We start from the raw sequence: 14606 nt of genomic DNA on the forward strand, positions 1-14606 counted from the left end.
TTGCTTTTGATGGAGCAGGTGGGACAAGTGGTAGAATAAGATGATAAATAAGATACACACACATGCACACACACACCAGGCATACAATCTTCAGGGCTCTTTTTTCCTGACTTATTGTGTGGATCAAGAATTGAAAGTGCCTCTGAATTGTAAACTATAAATATAAGGTGTTGTAATAGATAGATAGATAGATAGATAGATAGATAGATAGATAGATAGATAGATAGATAGATAGATGACATCAAATTTTAACAAAATATCATATATTGGTCTCTGCCTTAGAAATTGAGGCATTTTTCTTCTTAAATGAATTTTCTAATGATTGTTTCAATTAAAGTGTATTATCATGAAATAAAGCAAAATGAAATACCAGTGTTCCACTGTTATGTCAGTAAGTACACATAGCTGATCTACACACATCCTGGCAAGCATGGCATATTTTCAAACATGAAAGTTATAGGATATGATTTGACAAAATAAACTGCTTTTCTGGGGACAATGGTCAGAATATTTAAAACTGAGATGGTCCATGACATAGGCTTGATTCAATTCAAGAAAGCAGGGAAAGTAATCCTCTTCCTGGAATAGTGAAATGTGGAGATTAAAACAAGACACTGGCTGTTCTTGATTTGGGATATAGTTAACCTGTTTCCCTTACTGCTTCTTATTAGTTGCTTTTCTTTCTCTCCTTTACATAATGAACTCAGAGTTCTTTATATCTGATCCTAGCCTTTGTCATGGCTTGACAAGAGCTCAAGAAGAGGGCAAAGGTATTCTGCATTACACAGAAAGTCTGATACTGCACAAATAAGAAAGATTCACTCTTCCAACTTTTACAAGTTATTGCCCCTTTAATTAATTTTACTTCCACAGGTCAAAATGAATGTACCATTTGTGGGGAAAAAAAAAGCCCTATTAAAAGTGGGACGTGTCATTACACTGAGAAAAAAATGAATATGCCTTCTTTAATATAAAGAACCCATATATTTTGTGGCTCTGATTTATTGTTTCTTGTCTCACTCATTAGGGAAACATTTTAAGCCTCTAGAGTTTGTATGTATGCATATACATGTGTGTCCCAGAAGAGAAATACAAATAATTTAAATCTATTTTTAATACAAATATTGTTTGTATTTTAATATAAAACCTACTTTGATTAAGCAGTCAGGATTTACGCATTATCTAAATTTGTTTGCTGTAGTAAGAGTAACTAAATTTAAGTTGCAGTTTTAACATGTTCCTCTTTCTTTGAATATGCCCTTTCTCGAAATGATTATGTGTTTAGAAAAATATGAATGTATTGGGGGAGGAAGAAATATTTTAAGAAATCCTACCATGAAAAGTTCCCTTTTTTTAAAACCTCAGAATAAACCTAAGAAATGTCTCTTCTTTGAGGAATCTGGGATATTAAAAAAATTATTGAAATTATGTATGTATACATATAAGTATGCACAAGTATAAAATTACAAAAAGATCATATATACACATATATACAAAGTCAGAGAGAGAGAGAGAGAGTAACTGCATGATAAACTATACTTGGGAGGGTTCCAGAACCATTCTTATTTCTCTATATTCCACACATATTCTTGCTTTTGAACTTTTTGTTTTGGGAGCAGGTATTTAGTGGGGTGTTTCTGTCTTGTATTGATGAAAACTTTTCTCTTTGTTTTTGCTTGTGATCCATCTTGCACATTTCCCGTAGGTTCCAAGCAATGTAACTGCTTTTCTCAGTCTGGTGAGCAAATACGAAACTGTGTGTCTGAGCTTTCATGTTTCCTCCTCACAAAAAAAAAGTACATCTTTAGTTTTATTATATCTTAAAATTGCTCAAACAAAACTGCTCAGAGTGCCATGAATGGTGGGTTTGGCTAGCAAGACAGTTTCATACAGTAATGAGATTTTCCCCTGTAGGAGGGCTATGAACTGCTAATTAGCATCTATGACCTAATATTCTCTAGCAACCAAGAGTAATAGCAGTAATTTCCAGTTTTATGCAGAGTACAAGTCTCCAATATTACCAGCACTTCTGTTTCATTTGTAATTAACTGCAAGCAATTATTACAGTCAAGAAAGTATATCCTAATGCTCCTAGGTAATAAAATAAAAAGAAATTATGCTTGGAAAACTTATATATGTGTCATGCTGACTGACTGGAGTTCTTGGAAAGCCCTGAGATTATGTATCTGTCTTTTTGTCTACACTGGTATCACTCAATCTAAATATGTAACTTTTAGTTCACTACTTAATCCTTTGTTCCTTGCTTGAAAACAAATATTTATTAGGTTTAGTTTTGATTTTATGGATAGACAGAAAAACTTAAAAACTAGTAAATATTTAAAAACTCGTCAGTGTCATGATATTAGATGACAATGTGTTCCAAGAGATGGATGATGTGTATTTCCACGATGGGGACATGGTCTGCAATGGAAGAATGGTTTATGAGGTGGAAATAAGCCAGTTGTATTTCAGGTTTTCCCATGAAAGTTATACTTCTGTGAATGCCAATAGAAATGTTCCATAAAAAATTAAACATGACATTTAAAAAAGAAGTAAGCTTATTTAAGACTGTGAAGGATTGCAATTTTCTGTATGAAGATTTTTGCCCAGATAATTTTACCACTAAATGCACAAAAACAGTATTCTAAATATTTTCAATGTGCATTTTCTGAAAAAAAGTTAACTTACGTTTCATTTTGCATCATCTTCTAAAAGTCCACCCAAAATTTGGGAGCCCCTCCCGCCATGTAACAAGGATATTAGGTTATGTGATTGCAGTGGGGGGCTTAGTCTCCACTTACTACAACAAGAGCAGCTCTGCTTGGCTGCCTTCTGCACTGTACTGGCCTTCAACCTTAGATTCCACTTAAAGATGCATTTGGTTGCTCAACCATGGTCTTAAAAATGTCCTACCTTAGAAAATAGCATATACATATAATATAATGCTTTATTGATGAAACTGGGTCATCATTATGCACATCAATGATTATACAGGGCAGAATTATAATCGTATAATTAATATTTGAAGGTTAGTGCTTTTCCCCTACACTGAGTGGCTTCAGATATCTGTGCTTTTCTGGTAAATATTTCTTGTTTTTTCCCTTTCCCAACAGTTGCACCTTAAACCTGTTGCCACAGTTTTAAGTCATCCTTATCTCTGATTCTCATCTATTAAGAAACAGGGAAGAGAAGGTGGCCAAGGGAAACCATATGATGAAATTCTGTAAACCCTAATGTGATGATGGAAAAGCACATTGTGAAACTGTCAAGTGCCAGGGGTCTAAAGCCACAAAGTGTGCTATTGAACAGACTAATACAGAGGGAATATAGTAATGTGGGTTTAAGTTCAAACAAAAGAAATTATTCAAGTTTTAATAGTAGTCATGATGAGGATGATATCAATAACAAAATCTGCTTACCAGGTACTCTGTGCCAGGTGCTGCTTTAGGCCATTTTAGATAGGATTTAATTTCATGGTAACTAGGTGAGTGGTTAGGCATTATTATTAATATTATCAATGTTACTTTTTTATTGTTTCATGCTGGAAAATCCATATTTTGTTTGTATAACCTTAAAAAAAAGAGCATTCATGTATTAGGGAAAGGAATTTGTACCCCTATGTCTGTTTGATTTAAAAACTTAAGTATGTAACTACTAAGTTCTTCTCTCTCCCAGGAATGATGGAATAGAAGGAAGCATTTTCCATAATCATCAAGTACAATCTTCTTACTTTTTACAAGATCATCATGTTGATGACGTATCACTTGCATCATTCTCTTCTTCCTAGGACAGGGAACTTTTTTGTCATTACCTTGAATTTGAAGCTCATACTCACTATCTCCATTTCTCTATTTGTCCTCCCTTGCACTTCATTACTTGAAATTGTTCTTTCAGAGATTATCAGAGTCCTACTCATGGCCAAAGGCAAGTCTTAATTCTGAATTCCTCGCCTGAAGTACTTGGAGTAGTTAAAATTGTTGACCATCTTCTTTTATTTCTTAATCTTCTTACCTCTTGACTGTAGTCTGGTGGTCATCTCTTTCTCTGTCTCAATCTCTGTCAGTTATCTTTTATTCTCACAAGCTTTCCCAAAAGTTAAACACCAACTCTTTGTTCAGTTCACAATTCTACACGTCAGCAAAATTTGGGGCACTTCTTAGCTCAGCATTTCTGGTCTCTGCTGGGCTTAGTCATGTATCTTTAGACACAGTCCACTGTCTGTGGGAGGGCTGGTGTAGTGTCCCCAACTGGAAAGAGACTTCTCCTCCAACAAGCTGGTGTGGGCTTCCACACCAAGTATATGCTCTGGGCTTTAAGAGAGTAGGTGAAATGATTCAAGGCTTCTTTTGGCCAACTATCACTTCTGCTGCATTCTGTGAACAAAAGCAAGTCCAAAGATCTGTCAAGATTCAAATGAGGGGAATCACTCTACCTCTTGAGGGGAAAGCTTCAAAGTCACATTGCATGGGACAGAACTATATGGAGGAGTCAGAGGAAAATGGTATTTTTTGTAACATACCACAAACTCCTTTGCAAGTTTCACTTCTCTTACTTGCTCTTAAAATATAAGTTCAACTCTCATGCTCACTGTGGGCATCTTTCCTCTTTTTTAATCTTCTCTCTTCCATCACATCAATGGTTTCAACCATCTCTTCTGCATGTATGATTCCCAAAGTGCTATACTCAACTTCTATGATTTATTTCCACACTAAAATTCCCAACTATGTATTGGAAAAGTACCTGGTTTCTCCTACATGCCTTAAATTTAACAAGTTTAAAATTAAACTATATTCTTCCACATGTCTATTGTGTTTTTAAACCTTCACTCTCTGTCATTCTTTCTCCTTCAAACACCACACACAGTCAGTTAGTGAATCCTGGTCATTCAAACTAAATGTGGCTCAGACTCCTCTTTATTCCTAATATTATCCTGGTTAGAGATATTATTGCTTTATTTCATTGTTTATTACTTTATTTTGCTATTTTTTAAAGATTTATTTATTTATGCATACAAGAACTGGGGTACAGGCCAGAGGTGTGGGGGGGTGAAAGAATTCCCCAGAGACAGATCAGGGCAAATTGACTGAAATACACTGATAAGGGGAACAGTGGGTGAGTCAGGAGAGGTCTGCTGCATCATGTGGGTAATTCCTTGGCCAGGGATCGAATTTGTGCTGCAGTGGCTGTGGCTAGCTTCATAGGTTGGGTCTTAACCCCTTGCACCAACAGGGAGATCCTATTTATTACTTTATTAATAGCCTTTTATTATTTCACATTTAAATTCTAATATATCTTCTCATTGTTATCAGAATAGTATTTCTAAAACTTGTATAAGTTCATATACTTTTTTTTTAAGATTTATTTATTTCTACAAGCACTGGGTACAGTCAGAAGCGCGGGAAGGTGAGAGAATTCACCAAAGCCAAAGGGGAGAGCAGAATAGGCAGACTGATGAAATACACTGCTGAGGGGAGCAGTGGGCGGCAGGAGAGGTCTGTGCCATGTGGGACCCTCGCCTGGCAGCCGGGGACCGAACCGGCACTGCAGAGGCTGCGGGCAGCTTCACAACCCAGCGCTCAACCGCTGCGCCATCGGGAAGGCCCTGTTCATATACATTTTTATAAAAATCCTTTTATACCTTCTCATTATATGGAACAAGAGGAAAGTCTGCTGGTCTTTGTTCGTGAAGATTTGGAGTGTTATTTGTGTTCTATAAGATCAAGGATCATAATTATTCTACCTACCATTGGTGTACTCCTAGTGTCCAGCATTCTTCCAGGCTCATAATGGTTGCTCAGTAAATATTTCTCAAATAGACAAACAAATTAATGAATACCTAGTGGGTTGTTCCCCTGGGCAGAGAAACAATAGTCAGAGTTCCTGTGTGTTGTGATAGAGTAAGGAAGCTTAGAGAGCAATTGGCCAGGGATTGAATCTAACTCTGCAACCACCTAGCAGTGGACTTGGACAATTTACTTAATCTTTCTGAGCTAGGTTTCTTTGCCTATAAAATGGAGATAATTCTAGTGAGCTTACAAAGTTGTTGTATGATAAAAGATAACATACGTAAAACTTTTAATACTTGAACATATGATTAATTACTCCATCATCATCACTGTCATCGTCATCACCATCATCATTCCAGGTAAGGGAAACATCAGTTTCAGGCATGACCATGTATAATAAGGACACAATTATTCAGTGTGAGATTTAAACTTGGGTGAGATCTAAGAGGCAAAATATTAGCCAAGTTATAAAAAACAAATAAACCCAACAGATCTAAGATTTAGGGCAGAGAATATCATCTGTTCAGAGACAAGTAAAGAAAAATTGGAAACAGCAAAAGGTAAGATTATGGGAAAGGAGTCTACATATTACTATAGGAATACTAGGTAGGATATGAGAAGACAGGGCCTCTCCGGTGGCGCAGCGGTTGAGCGCTGGGTTGCGAAGCTGCCCGCAGCCTCTGGGCACCGGTTCAATCCCCGGCTGCTCCCCGGCCACCGGAGGAGGGTCCTGCATGTCGCGCAGACCTCTCCTGCCACCCGCTGCTCCCCTCAGCAGTGTACTTGGGTCCTTCTGCCTGCTCTGCTCCCTGCTCTGGCTCTGGTGAATTCTCTCACCCTCCCGCACTTCTGACTATACCCAGTGCTTGTATAAATAAATAAATAAATAAAACTTTAAAAAAAAAAGAAAGAATATGAGAGGACAGTGTTGCTTGGTGTTGAAGTGACATGATTTTCACCTAACATTCTTATCTTTCCCCAAAATATGGACAGGAATGAAACTACAGTATTGGAAAAATATGGTTCTATCTATAAAGAAAAGAGATTGTGGAGACAGAGGACATAGCTGTTCCTGCTATCTGTAGGGTCTTTATTGAGCTGTCACTCTGCATGTTAAAAAGATCATAGGATATAGCCAGTCTGCAAATACACAAAAGAATCAGTCACTTTCTAGGGCATATTTTAATTTTGATCTCTCTTTCTCAAAGGACACCATATTTTACATTTTAAAAGTGTTAAATTTTCTCCTCTTTTTAGTCATTAAATGTAATGTTATTGTCTTTATTAGCAGTTACACAAATATGTTTTCTTTTGTTTTTCATTTCTGCCCATCTATATGTCAAACTATGTGACCATTTTCAAGAAATATGGACTGACATCTGAAATAACCTAAAATTAATCCATTTTGGATAATATAGTAACCAATAAAATTTTACATGATATTATTTTTTGCCTTATGCTTTAATGTGTATTTGTTCTGAGTCACAACATTTTAAATAGGAAAGGCAGGCATTCCATTGGAGAATTGATTTAATTATATAATCTTTGTGTATTCATCTATCTTTTCAATCACCTTAAATATCTCTCACAAGTGAGTGGCAGTTTGGTTTCATCTTGTAGTCTTAATTTTGATTGATTGGCAATGGCTGCATAGAATAGTATGTTCAGGGGAATTGGAAGGCATTGTCCAGACATGGGACTAAAGCATGCCATGATTGATTAGCAATGTCTGCTATGGGAAGGTGAGGGGGGAAGGGCAGAACTATTGCAGAGTATCTGACAGACCTATTTTATATGATGATATGATCATTTTTTCTATTGCTTTCAGTGATTTTTAAATTTCTCACAGACTTAAAGTTTTTCTCATCTGAAGCACAGAACCAGGAATAATATGAATTGAGTATCTACTTTCTCAATTCTCTCAAGAGCAGTACTTAATTGGTACTAGAATAGATGCATAGATGAGAAGTTAATTCTATACATACAATGAATAATTTAGGCCATTAGGGCTTTATTTTCTCTAGGTTGAGAAAGACTAAGGTGGCTCAGTGGGTACCTCAAATGTCAACCAAATTATCTTCAATTTTACATGTGTTTGTTTGTATACTTATCATATATATATATATACAAACAATTCAGAATTTATAAGCATTTTATATAAATTTCTCTTTATTATCTAAGATAAATTCAAATTTTTCTGTCTATTTTTCTCCAAATTCCTCTTCTCCACTACAAAAATGTAAAAATTTTCTGTTATTGTCTAAAAAAATAATGTGAAAGATAGCTCTAATGCCCTTTTAATCTTTTTACAAATATCTTCATACATTCTTTTTCCCATATCATGTGGTAGGTAATGTGATTAACAAAATTTCAGCAAAATCTGTAATAATCTGTGGGTAGATTTTGTGAATCATGTCTAGCAGTGCCTTCAGATAGATTAAAGCTATTTTAAACAGGATCCGCTTTTTGCCAAAGATAATTTCAATGCCCTATAAATAATTAATCATGAAAAAAACCTACATTAATGCAGCCCTTGGATCATAAGTTGGGACCTAAAAGCTAAATGAATGAAAAGTTCACATTCTCTAAGACATACTCATTTTCTCTCATGGCTAATTTTACACAATTTATTTGCACCATATTTAGAAGCTCAATTAACAGTCCAATATCATATTGCAGTGTGGAAATTTTCCTATTATTGTGAACACACTGTATTGCATTCAACAATTATATATAAGGCACCTATTCATGCCAGGCACTGAACAAAGAGGATATAAGAAAATATGAGATGGTCACAGGGACCTTACAGTCCATTGAAAAAGGCCAGTTTTTTTAAGTAGATAAGAAGTTGTCATCAGAAGTTGTGGTCAGTGCTCAAAACACTACAGTGAGCTAATGGTGAATGGGACAGATCCTTGGAGTCAGGAAATGTTCTCCAAGGATGTGATATTTACACTTGTCCTCCAAACTCAGTTTGACCAAGGCACCCAAGAAAACCTGTGTGCCTGAGTGCAACATGGGGAGGGATGGCACATTAGATAATTCTGTAGAAGTATGTTGGGGCCTGGTCATCAAGTCTGAGGAAGTCATTGTTGGGGTGACTGAAATGAGCTGACTTTTAGTCTCAAAGGATGATTACAGTTTGATAATTGTGGGTAAACAAGAACAGTAAAACTGCTCAGTTGCAATCATTCTAACCAGTGATGACTGAAACTTAGGCATAGAAAGGTAGAGAAGGGACAGCTGCGAGGTTTATTCAAAAGGCAGAACTGACGGGACTGGCTGATGGATTGTGCAGGGTGAAATGGAGGACATGAGAGGGGAAGGAAGGAATTAGTCATAACTCACAGGTTTCTGGATTGAGAAAGTAAGTAGATGACGGTGTCATTTACTAAGATAAGAAAAATTGGGACTTTTGGGAAACTAATAGAACTGAGAGTTCTATTAGGATGAATTAAACTTGAGTTGCGTATGACATTGTAGAGGTTTGTAGAGATGCCAGAGAGGTAGCAGGTAGATGGGGTGTGCTCTAAATTTGAGATATGGATTTGTGAGCCATTACCAAAAAGATGTCATTTAAAGAAGTAGAACTCTATGAATTCAACTAAGGAGGGAGTTAATACAGAGAGAGAAGTGGGCTGAGAAACCAATCTTAAGAACACCACTTTTTAGAGGTTTATTTGAAGGAAGCACTCACAAAGGAAAGAAAGATTAGAGAACTAGTGACTTGGGAAATATCCCAGGAAGGTGTGTTACATGGAATCCAGGCAAAGAGAGTTTCTAAAACTCAAGGGAAGATTCAGACATGCAGAAATCTCCATGATGATAACAGAGTGTTTAAAAATATTGATGATATTGAAAAAAGTCACGTCAGTAAAGTAATATTAAGTAATAGAAATTAAGATAGAAGATCAAAAGTTCAATATGAAATGAATAGTAAAAGGATATGCAAATTATGTGAGACGGATCTAACAAATGCTTTCAGGATTTGGCTTCAGTGACAATTTAGGAGAATCTCCCACTTTCCTTCCCATGCATTCCCTTTCCTCAGTAAAACAGAATACAGTGGCTGAGGAGAGAGAAAAGGGGTATAAGTCTCATTCTCTTAATTCACTGGCAGACATCATCTTATATTTTAAAATCAAAATAACAAAGATTCATAAAGTAGTCTAATAATGCATCTCTAAAACAAAAGATTTCTTACTTTCAGATGTCAGGTTAAGACACTGGAGTCAGAAAGGGTTTATTTCCTGATTGGGCTGTAAAGAAACAACTGGGTTGGGGGGTGGGGAGAAAGAACTAATCACTTCTATTTAAATGGTAACTATATCTGACTTAAGTTCAATTTCCAAGCTCTCTGGAAAAGTGACACAAGTCTTTTAAGAAAGAAAAACTTTTTTTCAAAAAGAATTGAAATTCTGTTAGAATGTTTGAAAGAGATCCCAAATATTTCAATGCACATTAAATTTTATATCAACTTGAGGTTTTGATGAAAATAGGGAAAGAAGGGTCAAGGGAAAGAAAAACACTTTCTGGAATAGAAAGAGAAAATTATTATATCATTTTGTGGTTTTATACACTCCTGGAGCAGGGCTCTAATAACTGCCTACGTGAACATATGAGGTTCTGATGCTCATTGTAGCTTATAACTTAAACCAATTTGTGTGGAACAGAAAGCCACATGCAGACAAAACATGATTTCTTTTCTGTGAAAATAGTCAGAGAACCCCAATGAGCAGAGAAGAAACTGAATGCAATTGCATGATACAGAATGAGAGTTGAGAACAAGTATGATGGAATGGGATCTAACAAGAAGAAATAAGACCTTTAGAGTTTGTGACACTCTGCTCAAAAGTATGATTGAGGAAGCATAACTTGTTTTAACTTCATCATTAAATAATAGATAATTCAAATTTGGTGCAGCAGAACCATGTTTTTACCTTTGCATAGACAATATCATATAAATATGTAATTGTTAACCCGGTACATTTAAATTATGATTTTACATTTTTTACAGAAAACATTAGCTGAATTATTTGCTCTGCTCCTTTTGTTCTCTATGAGAAATTTAACTGCTTATATTAGTGTCAAAAACATCGTCAACTACTAATAAACAAAGGATAACTGATAAATCAAAATGTTCTTGTATATTTAAGGATGTGTGCTTTTAGTATAGAACTTTCTGGTAAAGATAATCCTTTAGGGCCTCAAATGTAGTAGGTATGCAATTGACTGTAAACTTTCTAACTCCCACTAGTTATTGCTATAAGATTACAGTTCTCAAATTCTTATGAGTAAGAATTTAAAGCAGTAGTGAAAACAATTTTTCCAGTTTTTTCTGCACTAGACCCCATGCCTAAACAAACTTCCACAACATTATTGCAATAACTTTAAAAATTTATCATCTATGTACAGAATATGATGAGACTGTCAATGAATACAGAAAATACTTCTGTTCTGAATGTATGTCTGGCATCCAGCTGTGTGACTGTAACCACTAACACATTTTTTTTTTCAAACTACTTAATTCAGTGGCTTCATGCTTATATGTCTATACTTATAGTTTGAAATATAACAAAAAAGACAAATTTCTGATTCACGTCCCATTTTGTGATGTCTAAAATGTGAAAATCCCCAAAATTAGTGCAATAAGAAGCCTTTACCTTCAAGGAAATGACAACTATCTTATACGCAGTATGAACTGGGTAGTGTCTTTCATCTGCTAAGATTTTAAGGACCAAGGACAGTTACAGCACATCCTAGTGGATCCAAATCACAAGTGAGCTTTGTAGTTTTGCTAAAATATGTAAATCATTACTGCCCACTAATAGTGGCAAAAATGTAATCGAAGAGTAATAGCCACTTCTTGGAAGGAGTAATTTCACATTTACTATATTCTGTAGGAAACAAAACCAATAATCTGAAATAAAACCTTCTTTAATTTCTTTTCAGAATTGTTCTCATGATCCAGAAGACAATTAGAACAGAATGTGTATTATGTGCATTGTACTGACCCCTCAGTTCACAGAGTGAAATAGCATGAGTAAGAAAACTAAGAACTTGAACTTCACCACTTACTTCCTCTGGAAAAACTAGAGGTTGAGAATTACCTTAAGAAGGCATCCAAACTGTGGTCTATTTCTCAGCATATGCACCAGTAACTCTGAGGGAAGAGGGAAAGACTATGCCTGATCTGGTAAGTGAAGCAGAGTATGTCCCCCAAAGGAACAACTCACTGCAATGCTCAGTTAGAGCAAGGGTGTTTTATGCATGAGGTGTGTGTGGGAGGTAGTTGGCAGGGAGTCAACTTGAGTTGATCTCTTAGAATTTCATTTTCATTATGAGCTAAGGAATATCATTATCAAGGATGTGTCCCTGGAAATTGCTTTCAAGAGGCCTACGGATTGCTATATCTTAGTTGACTGGACTATCTTGATTTTGGAGATTCAGGGTAGAGAGGGAAGACCCATATAAGCAGACTGGCTCATTTAAGAAGGTAGGGCTGAATCTCCACGTTAACTAATCTATATAAGCTTCAGTTTACTTGTTTTATACAATAAGGATAATAGTATCTACCTTAGGGATTGTTATATGAATAGACTGTGTGTACAAAACCCTTAGTAGCACACCATAGATGTTCAATCAAGAACTGCTATTTAGTGTTAGAAAAGATGTCCTCTGATAATGTTTAAAGGGTTTTGGAAGTAATTACTTCCACAAGCCTTAATTTTCTAGAATAGAGCTATTGAAGATGCCCTCTGAGCCCCAAACTCTACAGAATATCATTGAATTTAGAAAGAGACAAATAATTTGCAGATGACTGGGTGTTCATTGCATAGATTGTATGGATGGAGGACTAAAAATTCTCTACCCTTTTGGAGTAACAGGAATTCTCTATCAATATGCTAGGTTTGAACAATCTTGATCACAACATTAGAGTCAAAGTGAAATGAATACCCTGGGGAAGCTGAACAAGTTTTAGCACAGCCACATTAAGCACTCGGTAAGTAGACCTAATTTTCTCAATCAAACTAATCTCACATGGTCTAATAGCCTCATTTGCAACTGGTATTGTTGATTCACATTTATGTGAAAATAATGGCTTGAATCCAAGAACTCAGAAGACAAAGATTACTTCTCTAAAGTTAAAGTGAAAATCAAAGGTCTTTTGAAAAGACTTCCTAGTTTTCTTGGTCATTAATTATAGATTTAAAAAAACTAACATTTAAATCTGGAATTTGATATTGCAAACCTGTGCTTATATGGTAGATTGCCTTTTGCGTACAAAAGAAGAGGTCATACCCAGTCTTAAGCCCTTTGTCATCCTGCTCATTTTGAGTTTTTGAGTTTATTGGAAGTGTCAATGCAGGTAGACATTATATATAGGATTTTGCTAGTGATATTTATAAAATAAGTATTTAAAATTAGTAGAAGTTATTCTGTCATAAAAATAAATATATCATATAATTCCTGAGTATTGAAAATCTGTCCATGTTCTAGGTTTAAAAAGTGATTATATACTATTTTTTTAATGTTTGGTTTTGGAAAGTAGCCAAATGGTTTTTGCCAAGCACATTTTTCTGTAATTTCGCAACCCATGTGTGTGTTTTAATGAATGTGTAATCCGTATGTTCTGATTCACTTAAACTTAACTTGATGAAATCTGTTTTAAGAATAATATGATTTCCAAGACTTTAGAGCTGTCCTAAGAAGCCACATCTTCAATTTTAAAAAGGGAGTCATAGTTGATGTGAAAAACAGAACTGATCTATAAGTTTGGAACACAAATCTAAATCTGAGATCCACATTTTAAATGACTTATAACAGCTTTACTAACTCATGCTTAGTGAAATAAATAAGATTCAACTTTGAGTTATCATTATGGTGTGTAAAATTAAAGGTAAAGAGAAACATGGCTCATCTTTACACTTCTATTAAATATACCAAGAAGAAAGATAGCAATGGTGAAAGACAGGAAGAAAATTCAAATTTTGCTTCTTTTATATGACATATTCCACTTCTAAAGTACCTCCCCGAATAAGTTTCAACAAATATTTTAAAGACAAAATGAGCTGAAAACAGGACTTGAGGGAAGCAGGGGGTAGTAATATAAAAGTCATGTGCTCTGAGGGAAAAATCTAAACCCCAACTGGAATCAAAAATTATTCTGGGTTCCAAAAGGTAGGGGAGCTGAACCTGAAATGAAGAAATGGACTGAGATTGTCCCAGGTTGGTAGAAGCCCTCTGGTCACAGTGTAGAAAACACAAATTCTCTTGAGATGAAAGCATTGCCTCATCAGGCCCTCAGTATTTTTATAAGATAGGTTATGTGATGTAAGATTCAACTTACCTAGAAGATAGACGAATCCTGAAGCCACAAGCCATATGCTTTCACAACTGAAAAACAAAATCAAACAATAACAGAAGCAAGCAAGCAAGCATAAATGAATGTCAGCAGAAGCAACATAGAACAAATTGGAGTTCCGGGCACTTCAGATATTTGAAATATTAGATAAAGAATAACTATGTGTAAGATGTTTAAAGAAATAAAATGCAATTTCCAAATAAACAATTACCAGATAGTTTCAAAAAAAACCTAGTTTATTTGAAAAAGGACCAAGTCAAGTTTGTAGAAATTAAAAAAAAAGAAATGAAACAAAACCTAAGGACATGGATGTATAACAGTCCAATATAGTGCAAATTAATAGAAAATTACAGAGACACAAAGAGATGAAAAATGAAAGCAAATTTAAAGGACATGGGAAAAGAAAGATAAACCAATTATCTGTATCAAAACAAGATCAATTAAAAAATGAAGTT

This window comes from Talpa europaea, assembly GCF_964194135.1.
Source record: "Talpa europaea genome assembly, chromosome: 3".
Taxonomy (NCBI): domain Eukaryota; kingdom Metazoa; phylum Chordata; class Mammalia; order Eulipotyphla; family Talpidae; genus Talpa; species Talpa europaea.